Here is a 17205-nt window from a genome sequence, read left to right as displayed (position 1 = left end):
AAATATGCAAACTCCACACAGAAGGAACACCCCAACTGGGAATTGAACCCACCGACCTCTGGCTTCGAGGCGACAGTGCTAGCCACTACACCACCGTACAGCCCTGTAAATGTTTTCACCTCATGTAAACAACTGATTTTCAGCTGGCGCATGCGCAAAGGGTAGTCCTCAATGAAACACATTTATTTTGAGTTGATATGCACACCATCTAACCTAAATAAATCTAATAAATGAAAGTATTCATACATTTTGTGTTACACCCATGAAATATAAATATCTATTTTTGTAATTGATTTATTTAAATGTATCAAACAATATTTAAATGTGTCACCTCGAAGAAGGGCTTGAATCGTTTTTGTGAGTGTAACCTAAATAAATCTAATAAATGAAAGTATTCATACATTTTGTGTTACACCCATTCAATATAAATATCTTCGTTTTGTAATTGATTTATTTAAATGTATCAAACAATATTTAAATGTGTCACCTCTAAGAAGGGCTTGAATCATTTTTTTGAGTGTATACTGAGTCGCCGAGAGAAAGGGATCGGAGATGCCCTCCGCCGTGTTATGACTGGGGATGGTTAAGAGTCGGCATTGAGGAGACAGCAGGAATAAAACAGGGCAATTACAGGTGTTTTGAGAAAGTGTGAGTCACCACAACCATGAGAGGTACACATGAGCGTGCTGCCATAACTCTGGCACCCGAAATATTATGCAGTTTGCTGCGGCCCAATGCAAGATTAGCTGTGGACACACACACACACACATGCACACACACACATGCAAACACACACACACACGTTGAACAAGATAAGATCGTTTTTTCTTTCGCACTATATAGTCTGGCTATTGAAAGTTCCCACTTCCTCGGACTTGTTGTGGTGAAAGCTCTCTGTGCAGGAAACAGAATATGCAAAAAATGCATCAGATGATGCGATGTGCAAATCCATGAAGCCGTGATGGAACTTGTGATATCCGGGGAAAGAGTTTAGTTCATTAGCAAGTTTGCAGCATGGACCAACTCAACTCCTCTCTTGTCACGTTTAATACCTCCTCTCCTGGACGTCCACCTTCTGGCTCCGGGGTCTCCACCGTCTGATCCCTGCGGTGGTGCTGTGCTTTTGTTTCCTGCTGGGAGTTCCTGGAAACATCGCTGTGATCGCCCTCAGACCGAACTGGCAGCACCTGTCCGGTCTGAGTCAGACTTTGATGCTGAATTTGGCCATTTCTGACTTGCTCTGCCTGCTCCCTCTGCCGCTGTGGATTTACACTTTGCTGTACGACTGGACCCTCGGCCTTGTGACCTGTAAGCTGCTGGCGTACCTCGTCTACTGCAGCCTTTCCAGCAGCCTGCTGACGGTGACGGCGCTTAGTGTCCAGCGCTACCTGCGGGTGGTGCAACTGCAGAGATGGTTCGATCGGGAAGGTCGAAAAAGGATGCTGGTTCTGCTCTGGCTGATTGCGATGGTCCTGTCCATCCCATCTTTAGTGCTTCAACAGCTGACCCCGGACCAGCACCGGACCACCTGCCAACCTCACTTTTCTTCCCCGGCCCAGCTGATGGCCGTGCTGCTGTCAGAGTCTCTGCCAGGATTTGTTTCAATAACTGTCGTGGTATTTTCATACATCAACATCCACAGAGCAGTGAACCAGGCGGCTTTCTTCAACAACCCACACACGACCCGGCTGCTCACGAGCATCATCGTGACTTTTTTTGTCCTCTGGATGCCATATCATTTGACAAATATGCTCGGTGTGGCAGCTATTTCACTCAAAAAGGACAGCCTGTTGATATTGTGCATGGACAGCTGGCGCATTGTTGGAGCGTTGGTATTTGTAAATAGCTTCTTGAATCCGCTCCTTTATGCATTTTCTTCTCGAAACACGTGCACTGTGTGCCACAAAAGGAACATGGCTACTGTTGTTAACGCAGAAGCTCACATCTCACAATTGTAATCTTAGCAGAATCATTGAAAAAAAACACAAAATACCAGTGAAGGGTGCTGAGCATTGATGGCAATAATGAAACTTGAGGGGTCATTGTTGTTCTTGTGAGCTCTCATGCTGAATACGTTTGTATTTTGTTTATATTGGGCTTTATAAAATAAACTGAATTGAATTGCAATTTAATTGGATATTGAGTTTGTGGTTCTCACATGAGAGGGATGTTTGTGGATAGCAGATTTAATTAAAGTAAATTGACCTGAAGGTTTCTATAGCAAACGAACGACCCAAGTTGAGATTCAAAGTTGATCCTCGGCTCTACAAACAGAACTCTGAGAGCTTTCGATCGTATCACATGATATTCATCAGGAGATGGAGGTTTCCCCATTGTTACGTGGCATTTTCTGAGCATCTCTGCTGTTTCTAAGGTCAAAGGTGAACTCAAAAAGTCAAATTGGAAGTCAAATAGCCACAAAATCCTTGAATCCACCTGGTCATGCAATCAATGTGCCTCTTTTATCGCTGACAAAATTCTAAAAAGATTAAACAGACGATGCCTCCACATCAACCACAGCGTATGTCCCCATCTTTAAATAACATCCATTCAAATGTCATGACACAATTGCATTAAATCAACCAAAGAAGCCTAGAAGACATTACACAGCATCTGTAAACAACGCACACTTTTCCCAAAAATATTTCACACTGCATGACCAATGATCTTTTAGAAATTGTAAACACATCCCTTCTCTCAGGTGTTTTCCCACAAGCCCTAAAAACTGCAGTTATTAAACCACTCTTAAAAAAGGCTAGTTTAGACCTCGAAGTAATGAAACACTATAGGCCGATATCAACGCTCCCATTTTGAAGTAAAATAATGGAAAAAGTGTTTTATTCAACAGCTGAAAAACTTCTTGGCCGAAGGTAACTTTCTTGATATCTTCCAGTCGGCCTTTCGTCAGCACCACAGTACAGAAACGGCTCTTGTTAAGGTTTTCAAGGAAATCCACTTCGACACAGAAAGTGGCAGAACTTCAGTCTCAGTATTATTGGACCTGCGCTGCATCGGACTTGTTGTGGTGAAAGCTCTCTGTGCAGGAAACAGAATATGTAAAAATGCATCAGATGATGATGCGATGTGCAAATCCATGAAGCCGTGATGGAACTTGTGATACCCGGGAAAGATTGCCCAACTCAGCTCCTCTGTTGTCACGTCTAATATCTCCTGGACGTCCACCTTCTGGCTCCTGGGTTTCCACCGGTCTGATCCCTGCGGTGGTGCTGTGCTTTTGTTTCCTGCTGGGAGTTCCTGGAAACATCGCTGTGATCGCCCTCAGACCGAACTGGCAGCACCTGTCCAGTCTGAGCCAGAGTTTGATGCTGAATTTGGCCATTTTTTAAAATTCTGCTCACTCAAATAAGGGAACGTATATACTGTTGTAAATGCTGTAGATATAATCTTATCATCTTATCAACAGAACAACACCAAACACCAGTGATCTCAGTATGTTGTTGTGTTTTCTAAAAGAAAAAGGGGTTTTAGTCAAAATATCTCATGCTGATATGCATTTTGAGTGTGTGGTTCTCACTTTGTTTTACAAAGAACTGCAGATGATTTGTGGTTTAATGAGGAATTTTGATGTGAACCAACATCCTCCCATAAATACTGTGTGCTGATTAGAACTGGTCCTCAGCCTGAGCTGTTAAAATAGATGGTTTGTTAAAAATGCATCTGTCAGAGTCAAAAGCTTTAGAAGTAAATACATATTATTTCTGCTGATGTCGGTCATAATCGGCAGAAATATGTTTCTTCTGCTTCTCCATACATGTATTTCTCTTTTCTTTCTGTGTTCCTTTTTTTCGCTGATAATAGCATTATGTCTCTGAGCATCTTAGTTCTAAGAGAGATTTACAGTCAGATGAAACAACCGTGAATGAAAAGGCTAAATATTAGTTTTGGAGCACATCCAACAAGAGGAATGAGCTTTTGTCTCCAATGTTTAGCAACAGATACATAGACGGATTAGAGGAAGGATAGGGAGTGAGGGGGAGTGCGCTGTACTTAAAACAAGCAGATGGATAAACTTTACAATATATATATATATATATATGTATGCATTCCAATATTTTAGCAGTGTTTTAAAAGAAAAACTATAATGAATATCTTATCTTGCTTTATGAAAAATGGACTTTCTTGCTTTCACGGCCAAAAGTCGTATTATCAGCGATAATCCTGCCGCACTGTGAGCATTCAAGTAAAAGTTCTGCTTTGAAATGTGATGAATGGTAAATATGAAGGTACAAGCAGCAGCTGGTATTTAATGAGCTGGGAGACAGACGTTTGTCTCCTCGGGGAGAGCCAGGCGAGCTCCTTCCTCCTGTCGTCATGCTCAGCTATAAGCTCAGCGGCTTATCGAGAAGAAAGCAACAATTAAAATTGAGTTAGTTAGTATTATTAGAATTTATTTATATATGTTAATATAATATAATCAAAATCAATCAATCAAACATGGGTAAAAAAAAAAAAAAAAAGAGATCACAGTATTATCTTAACTGGAATGCAGTTATGAAGTGTCATGAAATAGAAATACTCAAGTAAAGCACAACGATACGTCCAATGTCTTCTCGTGGTCAGCATCGAGGACACGTCACAGTGGTTATTATCCACTCTCCATGTGACGTGTGTGCTCATCCTCTGCTGGTCATCGTTGACATGTCTTCTTCTATGAACAGTGCCCCTCCAGCACAGCAATATGTTTCCAAAGATACGGATATCCCCGTAATGGTTATATATTTCACTTTATTTACCATACAGCCTCTGTGACTTTGCTCAGTTCAAATAATGTACAATAAAGCTCTTTGTATTTATTTATTTTTTACTGATGTGTCCTCATGATAGTTGTCTCCATCCATCACTGCAGCATCGTTTTGTTCTGCTCTCTCCAGCCGTCACCTTTTGTGCTTTCTGTTCATTCATTTCCGGCGGGACTGGAGCTGACACTTTGATATGTTTGGTGAACCGGGAGCTCCAGGGGTGTGTGTGTGTGTGTGTGTGGGGGGGGGGGGCTTCCCCTGTGTGTGTGTGTGTGTGTTGCTGAGAATAGGGGCTTGATCTCTGCCGGTCGTGCCCTCGGAGGCTGAGTAAAACGTCACCGTTTATAAATCTCTCCGAAAGGCTGTGTGGACAGTCTAGACATCACTGTCAATAAGATAATAATTATAAAATCATCCAACTAAAGAGTCAGGAGCTGCTGCGGGAGAGACTTAGTGAATGCGATGTTTGGGACTTAGTATTTCCCCCCAGCTGCTCCTTTGGGCCCAGGCAGAATTTTTTTCTCCTCGGGCCGGTCCTCGACGAAGAAAGCATCCCTTCCCCGTGCGAGGACGACTTCCCCAGTGTTTGTACTGCAGCCAAGAGGCTGGCTTACAATTTCACGATCTATAAACTAACAATTCGGGTCATAAGAAGGAGGGTTATCGTGACCCTCGGCAGACCGAGGAGGAAATCACCAGAGAGGGAATCAGTTTAACCCTCCTGTTACCTTTCGGGTCAATTTGACCCCATTCAATGTTTAACGTCGGTGTTCTTTGGGGTCAATTTGACCCCAGGCTGTTTTTCACTGTGTCAAACATATAAGAAATATCAACTTTTTTATATATTTAAAGGGCTATTGAGGTAGTCAACAAACAAACATAAAGTACCTCACACTTAAACTTGGGAAACAATATTAATTCTAATAATTTTCTGGAGGTTTTAATTGCTGGGGTCAAATTGACCCCGAGGGTAAAATATGTCAGTAAATATAAAGGTAACAGGAGGGTTAAAGTGCATGTGCCTGCTGACAGGCGTGTGTAGCGGTGTGATCATTGGTTGGCGAGCATGAAAAACTCAAACATATTTCACAAAAGTAATAAGTTCAACTGCCAATGCACTACGTACAGCACGGTGAAGAGATGCAGTTCAGGCATCTAATCCTCAGAAATAAATGATGGTGTAATTATGCATATACCTATAAATCACATCTCGTACTTTAAATTACTGTTCAAATTAAAATGGCATTAGTCACTCAGATAAATTCCAACTCCCGGCTAAATCCATCTAATCAGAGATAGTTTACAATGGAGAATGGAACAAAGGCTTATTCCTGGTTTTGCTCAACCCTCTAATTATCAGTTCTACATTCAGGAAAAAACACTCGCATTCAGCTTAATGAGAAGATTGATACCACTCTCATGTGCGAAGCTTCAGCCTGGCGACGGTTAGCTTAGCTTCGCACAAAGAATGGAAAAAGTAAGCAAGCAGTTCCAGGTCCGAGTCGAGTAATAGTCTCGCAATGTGCTGATTTTAGCCAGGCTAGCAGTTTCCAGTCCTTATGCTCAGCTAATCTAACACTTCATAACTTCATATTTACCACAAAGACACGAGAGGGGTACTCTTCTCCTCAAAATGTGCAACTGTTCTTCCTAAACTGGACTTATCTGTGTGTTTTTAAAACAAATATAACTGTGGTTTCATTTAATGGACCGCTACCAATAGAACATTCAGTCGGCTCAATAAAATATAACTTTATTATCCTAGATAATTAAATCATTTAAGATGTGGGAAGCACAAGCAATGGAAAAGAAGCTGACATCAGAGCATTTGTTTAATAAGTCGGGTCAAGTCTGTGGAGGACTCTGGATAACAGTTACATTATTGCTCCGGGATGGTCGATGACTCATCGTTGCCTTCCCATTCCTCTTTTCTCACGCATCTAAGATTTGCTGTCGTTTTTCCCCTCTCCTCGTCCTCAAAATACTCATCTGACCTTGCCCTCTTGTCTTGCCCTTTATTCCGCTCTATCGACTTTCTTTCTATTAAATTCTATAAAACAACGCCATTTTTTCCCTTCTCTCCAGGTTTCTTTCACAGGGAAGCCAGCTGCAAGAGAGAGAGAGAGTTGAAAAAGCTGAGAGGAGAAGATGGAACTGGTTTATCTTGGCTCTCTTGCAGAGGAGCTTTACTGGTTCCTGTCCAAGTATTGGAGAAAGTTCCCCCTCAGCACCAGTATAATTAGAATATTCAGGCTCGGTGACCTGCTGAGTTTGGGTGCTGGGATATTTATTTACAACGTGGCATTCGGATGCTATACACTAAAAACGATTCAAGCCCTTCTTAGAGGTGACACATTTAAATATTGTTTGATACATTTAAATAAATCAATTACAAAACGAAGATATTTATATTGAATGGGTGTATCACAAAATGTATGAATACTTTCATTTATTAGATTTATTTAGGTTATCACTCACAAAAACGATTCAAGCCTTTCTTCGAGGTGACACATTTAAATATTGTTTGATACATTTAAATAAATCAATTACAAAAATAGATATTTATATTTAATGGGTGGAACACAAAATGTATGAATACTTTCAAGGCTGTACGGTGGTGTAGTGGCTAGCACTGTTGCCTCAAAGCCAGAGGTCTGTGGGTTCATTTCCCAGTCCGGGCGTTCCTTCTGTGTGGAGTTTGCATATTTTGTTAGTTAGTTTATATTTTGAGTTGGACAAACACAAATTAATTTAATTTAATGAATATCGTTATTTTATTTTAGATGTATTTGATACAAATGAGTTAGACTAACTTCATTACATTTTATTGCACTGATGTGCTAAATTTGAGTTGGAGTTGCATATAATTATTGGATGGAAAACCTGCCAACAATTTAATTGAGTTCATCCAATGAGTCATTTCTTTGAGTGTAATAACTACAGCTGCAAAATATAAATTGACGACTAACAACAAATCGGGCAATTTACAAAGCACCCATGCTCCGACTCCGGCCATTTTCCAACTCCAACTACACACCTATAAAGTTTTGCGTGTGCATCTCACACGCTTGGGAAGCTATAGCGTTGACACAATATATACATAAACAGACATAAAGACATAAAGGCTTCGGTGGTGGTTTCCACAACACGTGTCTGATGACACGCACACACTTTTTAACAAGGTAAAATCAATACCAGACATACAATGTCGACCAATGGAAACAAAGCAATATCAATGTAGTGATTTATTGTAAACTTCAACTGTTTAGCTCCTTTTTTCTTTTTCTTTTCAACAGTTTGTTTGGGGAGAAAAGTTTGTTGGCTGAAGCGATGAGACAAAATGTCTCGAGGCGACTGTGTGGGTGTGTGAGAATGCACTGCTTACGTTTGGGTCAGTTGTTTTATACAGACAGAGACTGCCAAGTGATTTGCTTCAGAGTCATGAATGCAAGCCATATCCTGAAAGCTATAATCATGCATTAAGTGCATACACCACAACGTAGTTTGACACACGATGACAACATTGCTGCAAATCATCATTCACAACAAAACTGTTGCAGCTTCTGAAAAGGCCGCGAGCGATGGATGGAAGATGGATGTGGCTCCTTCTTTGTTTACTTTCCAAAGTATGCAGGGTATGTCTCAACAACAACATATTTCTAAAAAGTCAACTTTTCATGAGAAGCAAATAAAGCTGCGAGATGAATGTAGCGCAGTAAAAAGCACAATAATTGCCTCTGAGACGCATAAAAGTAGCATGAAACCGAAATACTCCGGGAAAAGTATAAGTACTTTGAATTTATACTGAAAGATTAAATAAATAAATGCCATTTGATCCTTTAGATCACATCTGTAAAACTAAATACAATGTGCACTTTGGAAGCGTGTACCAACCAATAAGAGAGAAAACCAACAGATTATATTTGAATCCCTGCTGTGTTGTAAATGCACACACCGCTGAAATATTCAGTTTCACTGGGGAATATGTGGCAGTGCAGAAGCTAAAGGATCTAACTTCCACTTCACAGCGACATGAAGTGCATGCACTCGAGTAAACACACCTGAGTTACATTCCACCGCTGGACACGGTGCACACACTGGTTGAAGCACTCGTGAGTCACAGCAGACTCATGCAGACTCATGCAGACTCAAACTGACTAATGCGGACTCATGCAGACTCATGCAGACTCATGCAGACTGTGGTGTATTTCTCAGTACAAAGGTGTCAAGTATCAATGCTGTAGGTCGGGGGAAGCTCTGAGAATAGAAGCCCACTGGGGTGAAGGCCTTGGTGCAGAAGATGACCATGTAGGGTGGGGGTCAGAAGAACACTTTTAGCCCAAACTGACGTGGCCGGCTATAGATTGTGACCTTAAACGGCCCTTCCTTCTCCTTATATAACTTGTAGCAGAATGTCACATCTTTGGACTTTCGCAATCCGGCTCCTGAAAGTCTCCAGTCCTTCTAGGCGTCTGTTATTGACCTGTATCTTGTAGAATAAACTTTGTATTGCTATCAAGTGCTGTTCGATCGAACTTTCCTTCTTCATCATCATTTCTTCAATCTTCCACGGTCGACGAGAAGATACTACAAGACTCATGCAGACTCATGTAGCCTCAATGCATGTGAATGCAAATGCTCTCGATGTCACCTCACTGCAAGCAAATAACATGCAAACAGACAGATCAAACCATTTCCCAGGAATGTTCATGTGCGCTGCTTTCAATTCCTATTTTAAAACCATGAACTTCAGAACTTCACCAATAAAATCAATCAGATCTCGGGCTTCAGCCTGAAATAATCCAGACAATGGAACGGCTTTTTCTGCAGCTTTCCAGAAACGCTTCTTTTCATTTTAAATGAGATCTGACATTTTTTCTAAAACCTAATTTTCGGACATTGGGCTCGAGTTTCTCGGTAACGTACAACAGGGTATTTCCCACATCTGCCAGTAGATGCCTGCATGGACATCTTTTCAGAGAGACATAAACAAATCCCCCGCAGCTCTGGAGAACGTCGATGTTATGGGCAATTTGAGCTTGCTCTGTTTTTTCTCTCTCTGCATCCTCAGAGGAGGATTTATATTGCAGATCAAGGGAACGGCTGTTCTGTAGAAGTAGGTGTATATTTTCTTGGCCAGTGTAGTTCTCAGCTAACAGAAAAATGTTCTCAACTAATAGAACAAAGTTCTCAGCGAACGGAACAAAGTTCTCAGCTAACGGAACAAAAATCGCAGCTAACAGAACAAAGTTCTCAGTTAACAGAACAATGTTCTCAGCTAACAGAACAAAGTTCTCAGCTAACAGAACAATTTTCTTAGCTAACAGAACAAAGTTCTCAGCTAACAGAACAGTTTGGAAAGTATGACAACTGCTAATGCCTAGAATTTTTTTTCATTGGTTACTTTTAGACACTGATAATTTGCATCTAATACAACAACATCGTGTTTCCTAAACCTGCAAAACCTGAAACTGAAACGCTGAAATCGTCTCATCCAGATACGGCTCAACCTTAGGACTCAACTGAAGCCCAATATTCACTCTACTTTTAGCTCTGTTTTCGGTCTCCCCTACCTCCCGAGGGACATATCTGGCTCTTTAGCTTCTAAACGTTTCGCAGCTACCAAGTCGTTATGTCTGCTGGGCCGTTGGCGTAGCGACAGCAGTTGCTGGAAACTATGATGATGAGACGGCTCAACAACCTTATCAACAGGATCATGTTTCCATTTGCGAGGAATGAAACCAGACTCTCTAAAAGTTCAATAAACATTGCGGATTATTGCACTGCAATTACAGCTGCCTTTTAAAAAATACTGGCCTTGATTTGATTTCGATCATCAGAATGAGACACATCTAAACTCATCATCCTTTACGTTATCAAGTCTTCACACACATGAAGATACGTCTTCCAGTCAAATCAACTATGATATGATGACATTTAATTTTGAGAACATCTGTGGAGCCTTCACGTCCCTTTGGGTTCTAATCAGAAAAGTTTGGGTAAAAAAGCTGCCGTGTGCACAGACTTGTCATCGTGCTATCGCTCAAACAGGAGGAGGTTGTGCTGCTCTGAACAGATGTGTGCGTCTGTGTCGGCGTGTGTTCGTCAGGCCTGGACGTCCATACTGCTGTTGGTGTGTTTGTTGGCGTGTGTGCGTCTCTATCCATCTGGGTGTTCCAGCACGAGTGTGTGTGGTCCGAAGTTTCTGTTTATGGACTCTCATGATAAGGGTCAATGGTCTGGGCCGTTGTTTTGTTTACTCTCTTTTATCACTCAGCTTTACGCGTCACAAATCTGACCACCATGTCTTCAGCGGAACAACAGATCTCGAGACACGTAAACCTGAGATAAACCTCGAAACCTCAGATAAACCTAGAAACCTCACTCAGAACAAGCCTGTTGAAAATATCCTAGAGCTCTGAAATCCACCTCCTCCGACACCTTTGGGATGAACTGGAACGCCGTGTGCTAGCCAGGGCTGATCGGCCGGTACCAGCGTCCGACCTCGCTAATGCTCTTGCGGCTAAATTAGTGCAAATCCCTGCATCCCAGGGTTACTTCTCAAGAAAGAGGCTGTTATGGCAGTTTATTCCTGCTCATAGGTTTGGGAAGATTTGTTCAACAATCACATCCTCGTTGCCCAGTAATGTCTCCACGTGAAGTTGACTAGACCCACGTCACTTTAATAAATAAGGACTAGTCCCTGTTAAAAGAGAAGCTAATTGGATCCACATTCGTCAGTAGCTGCAATTCCTCAGCTGAGCAGTTGTAGTCTTGGTGTAATTACAACATCTGACGTCTTGGAAGGTAAAATCAGAGCATTTTATTGATAGCATATGCAGTAGATTTAGAATTCTGAGGAAAGAAGACTTGTCTGTCAGGCGCTTTTCTCAGAAACTAACTTGGGACTGGTTACTTTTTATTACAGCTTGATTTAAAGGCTACTTTCCTTGGACGTATACTTTGTAGGAGACAGACTTTTGCGAAACTGCATTTTATCTCAGGGTGTGCTGCTGTATACCACATGTTGTTAGCATGATTATGAGGATTGTGTACCTTGACAAACCCCAGTGACACTACTATCTTGCATCAATGTAATTTAAGGGCACTTTCGCTGCCTGGTAATCTCGCCGCCGACGCGACGCGACGCCCTCTTACCGGTGAAGCGTTCAGATTAGGAAGTGTTTTAGCAGAAGACGCACACGACTATTCGACATTCCAGGGCGTTTTACTTCTCTTTTAACTCCAACAAAAGGAAAACGAGAGGTCGATGGCAAACAACTTCTGCGAAAACTTTGCAGCTCAGATTTCATTTCAATATTTAAACCACATGTCTCTTTTTTCGTCTAATAAAAACGCATGCCTTTAATCCAGGTCGGATGAAGTAATGACCCGTCTAATGGTTACTATGAATTGTGTTTACCAGCACGCTGATTGTCTACTTGGTCAAATGTATTTTGCAAAACATAAATAAACATGAAATATGAGATCCAACATACTTAGTCACTCTCTTTTCTACTTCTGTCTTTGTGTTGTTGTTTATCCGCGAGATGCTACATTGTGCTATATGCTACATCGTGCTATATCCTACATCATGCTATATGCTACATTGTGCTATATGCTACATCATGCTATATGCTACATCATGCTACATCATGTTATATGCTACATCGTGCTAAATCCTACATTGTGCTATATACTACATCATGCCATATGCTGCATTGAGCTATATGCTACATCGTGCTATATGCTACATCATGCTATATGCTACATTGTGCTATATGCTACATTGTGCTATATGCTACATCGTGCTATATGCTACATCATGCTACATCGTGTTATATGCTACATCGTGCTATATCCTACATTGTGCTATATACTACATCATGCCATATGCTGCATTGAGCTATATGCTACATCGTGCTATATGCTACATCATGCCATATGCTGCATTGAGCTATATGCTACATCATTCTATATGCTAGCAGCCCTGAACAGGGCAGTGGGTTCTCAAACTTTGGGGTGCGCCACTCTAGTGGTGCGCAGTGGTACTACAGGTGGGGCGCAGGGGGAAATGCAGAAATGACTTTATAGCTATAGTTAGAGTTAGTTAAGGAGCATATCCCAAAAGCCAGTAAATGGGGAGGTCGATTCCCTTTCGCCGAGGCCACTGCTGCATGTTTAGGGAAAGTAAGAAAGACGCGCTTGTCCCCTGATGGGTGTCCGACATAGACAGGCACTTGTTCTGTGCAATTAGGTAAAGTACGTAAGGAGAGACAAGTTGTTAACAGCTCGCAGATTTCCCTCACAGACTGGCCAAGACATACCGTGCAACTTTTGATCTTATCTTGCGTTTCACACACAAGTCTTTTGCAAGTTGGCTTTCACAAAAACATTATCAGCCAGCTGGCAGGAAATCTACATTGACTTTATTTTTAAACGTTGATTTGCTTGAGAGTGACCCGAACTCACATTGCTTTTTATTTTTGCAGCTTGACAAAGGTGTGCCGATGTAATTACTCATCGACACTCTTTAAGTGTGAGGCAACTGCAAATAATTGAGTCCACTAAATACTTTTCGTGAAACACAGTCCAGGGATGATAGTCAAGTTCAAAGTATCACTGAAAGCTGTTGCTGGTCCTCGGCTACGTTGCATTACAGTACAGATTTATTTATTTATTTAAAATTCACATTTACAATCGTTCAGTCACACACCAACTGAAGCACACGCACACACTTTAATGAAAAATGACACCATCGGCACACATGACATTAGCTCCAGTTTGAGCCTCTGGTGTAGCTTATATTATCATTGCATCCAAGTCACAGAGCTATGCATTGGAGATGTGAAAAGAAAATGTACACCTAGCTATTAAAAAAAAAAAAATAATAATATTGAAGGAATGCTAAAAAAAAGAGGAAAAAAGATGGGAAATAGACAGACAATATTTTTATCTAGATGATTAGAAGAGTATTTGAGTATTTTGTAGTTCAAAAAAATTATATCTACCTTTCTGAAAATCAAATGATTTTCTCTTGAATGTTTTTATAACACATGTAAAGAACAAACTTAATATGACAACATGTGTGTTAAGTAGGTTGTGTTAACCGGCATCACATCCCAGGTGTTGTGATAGTTCCTTAAACTACAATTGGCTGTTTTAATGGATTCAATAAAACCCTTTCTGTCACGGTGCTATTAGAGTGGACCCAAAAGCACGACTCAGACAGGAGTAACAAAGATAACTGTCTGTGGTTGAAAACAGGCTGGGTCAAAACCGGGATATCAGTCCAAAAGAAAAGTCCAAAAAGGGGCGTGGCAGAGAATCAGAGGTCAGGGTAGGCAGGCAAGGGTCAGAACAGGCAGGTCAGGAATATACTCTAATAACTCTGGAGAACTTGGCACAAAATCACAAGACAATCTGGCAGAGGAGAAGTGCAAGTGAGGGAACCTAAGTAGACAAGGACTAACGAGGGAATGGGCAACAGGTGAGATGGGCATGAAGACCAGGTGAAGGTAATGAGGGACTAACGAGGTGATCAGAGGCAGGTGAAGGGAGTTGGACTGACGAGATGGGAAGCAGGATCTGGAATGACATGATAGTTAGTGAGACAGGATGAAAACAACTAATAATAAAAGGAAGGTGTGGAGCTAAACTGTTACACTTTCTGGTTGCATGAAGGACAAGAGCAACGAGAGGAACCGCGGGCATGAACTAAAAGTATGCTCAGGAAGAAGAGATGGAGGTGGAGACAGCCAACAAAACAAAGTCAGGAGCAGATATGGGCCCGTGTGAGAAGAGAAAAAGCACTCTCTAAATCAGGGGTGTCAAACTAATTTTCACGGTGGGCCACATCAGCATCATGGCCGCCCTCAAAGGGATGAACTGAAACATATAAACGTATAAACTACTGCCGAACATATTATTAAATAACTCTTTGCATTTGATTATTGTTTATTCGAGTGTGGACATATTGTACATAAGAACGTGTCTCTAATATTAGAACATAAATCCATTTAATTTGAAACCTTCAAAATAAAAGCATGGGATATGTTTCTTAAATTTCTTGAAGAAACGGTGATCACGTGTCTTTCAAGCCGTCAGGGGCCACATAAAATGACGTGGCGGGTCCGATTCGGCTCGCGGGCCTTGTGTTTGACACATGTGCTCTAAATAGACGCGGTATGAGACATCAGGCTTGGATGGAGCCAGCCGGCTGGTTGCTGTGTGAGGCCTTGACTTGGTCATCTGCTGAGTTAGCAATTCTATTTCAGGCTTCTCATCACTTATCCACCTCTGTTCCTGATGCTTTGTTTACGCTTTCCAACCCCCTCCTTCTACCTCGCCCTTCGCGGATGTCCAACTCATCATCACTCCATGCAGTCTTCACTCTCTTTATTTCACTCTCTTCATCCAAGACCTCAATTATACACCAGAGACTGTTTACCCTCCCATCTCGCCCACCGCCGCTCTACATGGTGGGACTGAGAAAACAACACCTCAGCTGACATCAGCCTCCACCGAGGTCGTCCTCTGAAAGACGTTCAGGCAGAAGAGCAGAGGAGTGGAGCTCCGCCCTTAAACCTTTCACGCCAAGAGCCACATCACCTGCAGCATCACCACATCCTCTCTGTTCGTCTGGGGCCAAACACATGTTCATAAAACCCGTGCTTAACTTGATCTGAGCTGTAAACGGCCGTCAGTTGATGGGATGAGCTGTCTGTCAGCGGGAGGGCGTGTGTTTGTACATCTGTGTCTGCTGTGCTTTCATTTTCTGTCATTCCAACATATGCAATGGCCGAGGCCACTCATCCTCCACCCTGTCTACATGTGCACATGATCAACGAGCAGACAGGAAGATGATGTCGATGATCAGTAACCATGACAATGGTGTCAGAAATGTGCACACACACACACTACTCTGATTATCCCTCAAAAGGCATTTGTTTGGGGTCCAAACACAGCTGAGTCTGAGCGTCCGTCGTTTGACTCAACCGGCACGAAAGAAGAGGAACAGGCAAAGATGGGAGCGGTCGCCGTGGCGACATAATAATGCTGACACAGGTAGATCGAAGACGATGAAAAACTGCATAAAGGTACAAAGATGTTGAATGTTGCCCAGACAGCGGCGAGATGAGTCATGCATCCTGAATGACACACGGATTAGATCCCACAGCAGATAACTATAAAACATCTGTAACGTCAGCATTATTCTGATAAGAGCAAGATCTGTGTCTCACAGGAGACACATGTGAGGAGAGGCAGAGATACGGTGAACGGTTTTTGTTGTCGTTGCATGTTGTTCATTAGTGCACTTTACTCATTTGCCGCATTAATAAAATGACCTAACTTGGCTCTTGTGTGACACTGTTTACCCACCACAGCTGTACAAATACACGTGAAAACATGTCAGTGCAGTCTGGAGTGCGCATGGGAACCAGAGAATGAGAGAGGGATGTAAGCAGTAGGAAAAGAGCGCCACCTAGTGAACTATCAGTCGGCATGTCTCCAGTTAATGTGGTGCAACACGGGTTGTTTACTGCTGGCATCCAGCAGGTGGCGCTGGAGCACCTTCAGGCTGCGTGACCTTTGCTGAGACTATTCAGGGGTTTTCCAGTTTCCCCCTGAAACTGGAAGAAAAGTGAGATGAGAGTAAATCTACGACAAATAACGTACTTATATGTGGTTGTAATTCATTCTGATTATGCGGGTTATTTTATGTATTAAGGCTGAGCCATCAGAGACATATTTTCTAAATGATGAATCAGATTAATATATCTGAAATCCCTTGTTCAAAGAATTTGCAACACAAACACGCACAATTTAAATAATATATTTCAGATAGATTTTTACACAGAACTCACAGAATGTATATTAGAGGGGATATATATATATATATATATATATATATATAATTTAAATTTGCAGTACCTGATATATAATCCAACCTTAAATATGTATAATATACCCTTTGTTCAACTAAAGTCAGATTCTCTTTTCTTTATTAGGCTTGAAATGCCTGAAGTTGTTAAGTAATGCATAAGGGTAAAATACAATATCAGAGAAGATTGACAAAAATTAAGCAATGTCTGCTTTCCTATCATTTTCCTAATAGCAGGACCCCTTCAGAATCATCATTCATGAATCTATTTTCTCTGTCACAGCTGAGAGTCAATTCCTGATGCATGTTTGTCCACGCGTGTGTCTGCACACGCGTCTGTTTACACGGGACGGAGGAGTCGGCGTGGTCTTGACATCTCCAACCACAGTATACAGGAAGCTGAGGCACAGAGAGAGCAAGTCACTTCCTATTTATTTAGGCACAGCAGGTTTCTGACCTCCGTCATGATGACAGGTCAGGAAAGCAGAACATGTCTTTTCACACAATGTTGGAACATATATTTAGTTTTTAAATCTCTGGGACTGCATTAAAGTTCAATTC

General features: G+C 41.7%; 1 pseudogene; it reads left to right on the top strand.

Moving 5' to 3' along the window:
- The first annotated feature begins 33 nt into the window (after window positions 1-33).
- On the top strand, window positions 34-2132 carry LOC130202422 (leukotriene B4 receptor 1-like; annotated as a pseudogene).
- The last annotated feature ends 15073 nt before the right edge of the window (window positions 2133-17205 follow it).

The sequence above is a fragment of the Pseudoliparis swirei genome, chromosome 12 (genome assembly GCF_029220125.1).
Source record: "Pseudoliparis swirei isolate HS2019 ecotype Mariana Trench chromosome 12, NWPU_hadal_v1, whole genome shotgun sequence".
NCBI lineage: Eukaryota > Metazoa > Chordata > Actinopteri > Perciformes > Liparidae > Pseudoliparis > Pseudoliparis swirei.
The sequence above is the reverse complement of the archived record's forward strand: the minus strand, read 5'-3'. Positions and strand labels throughout refer to the sequence as shown.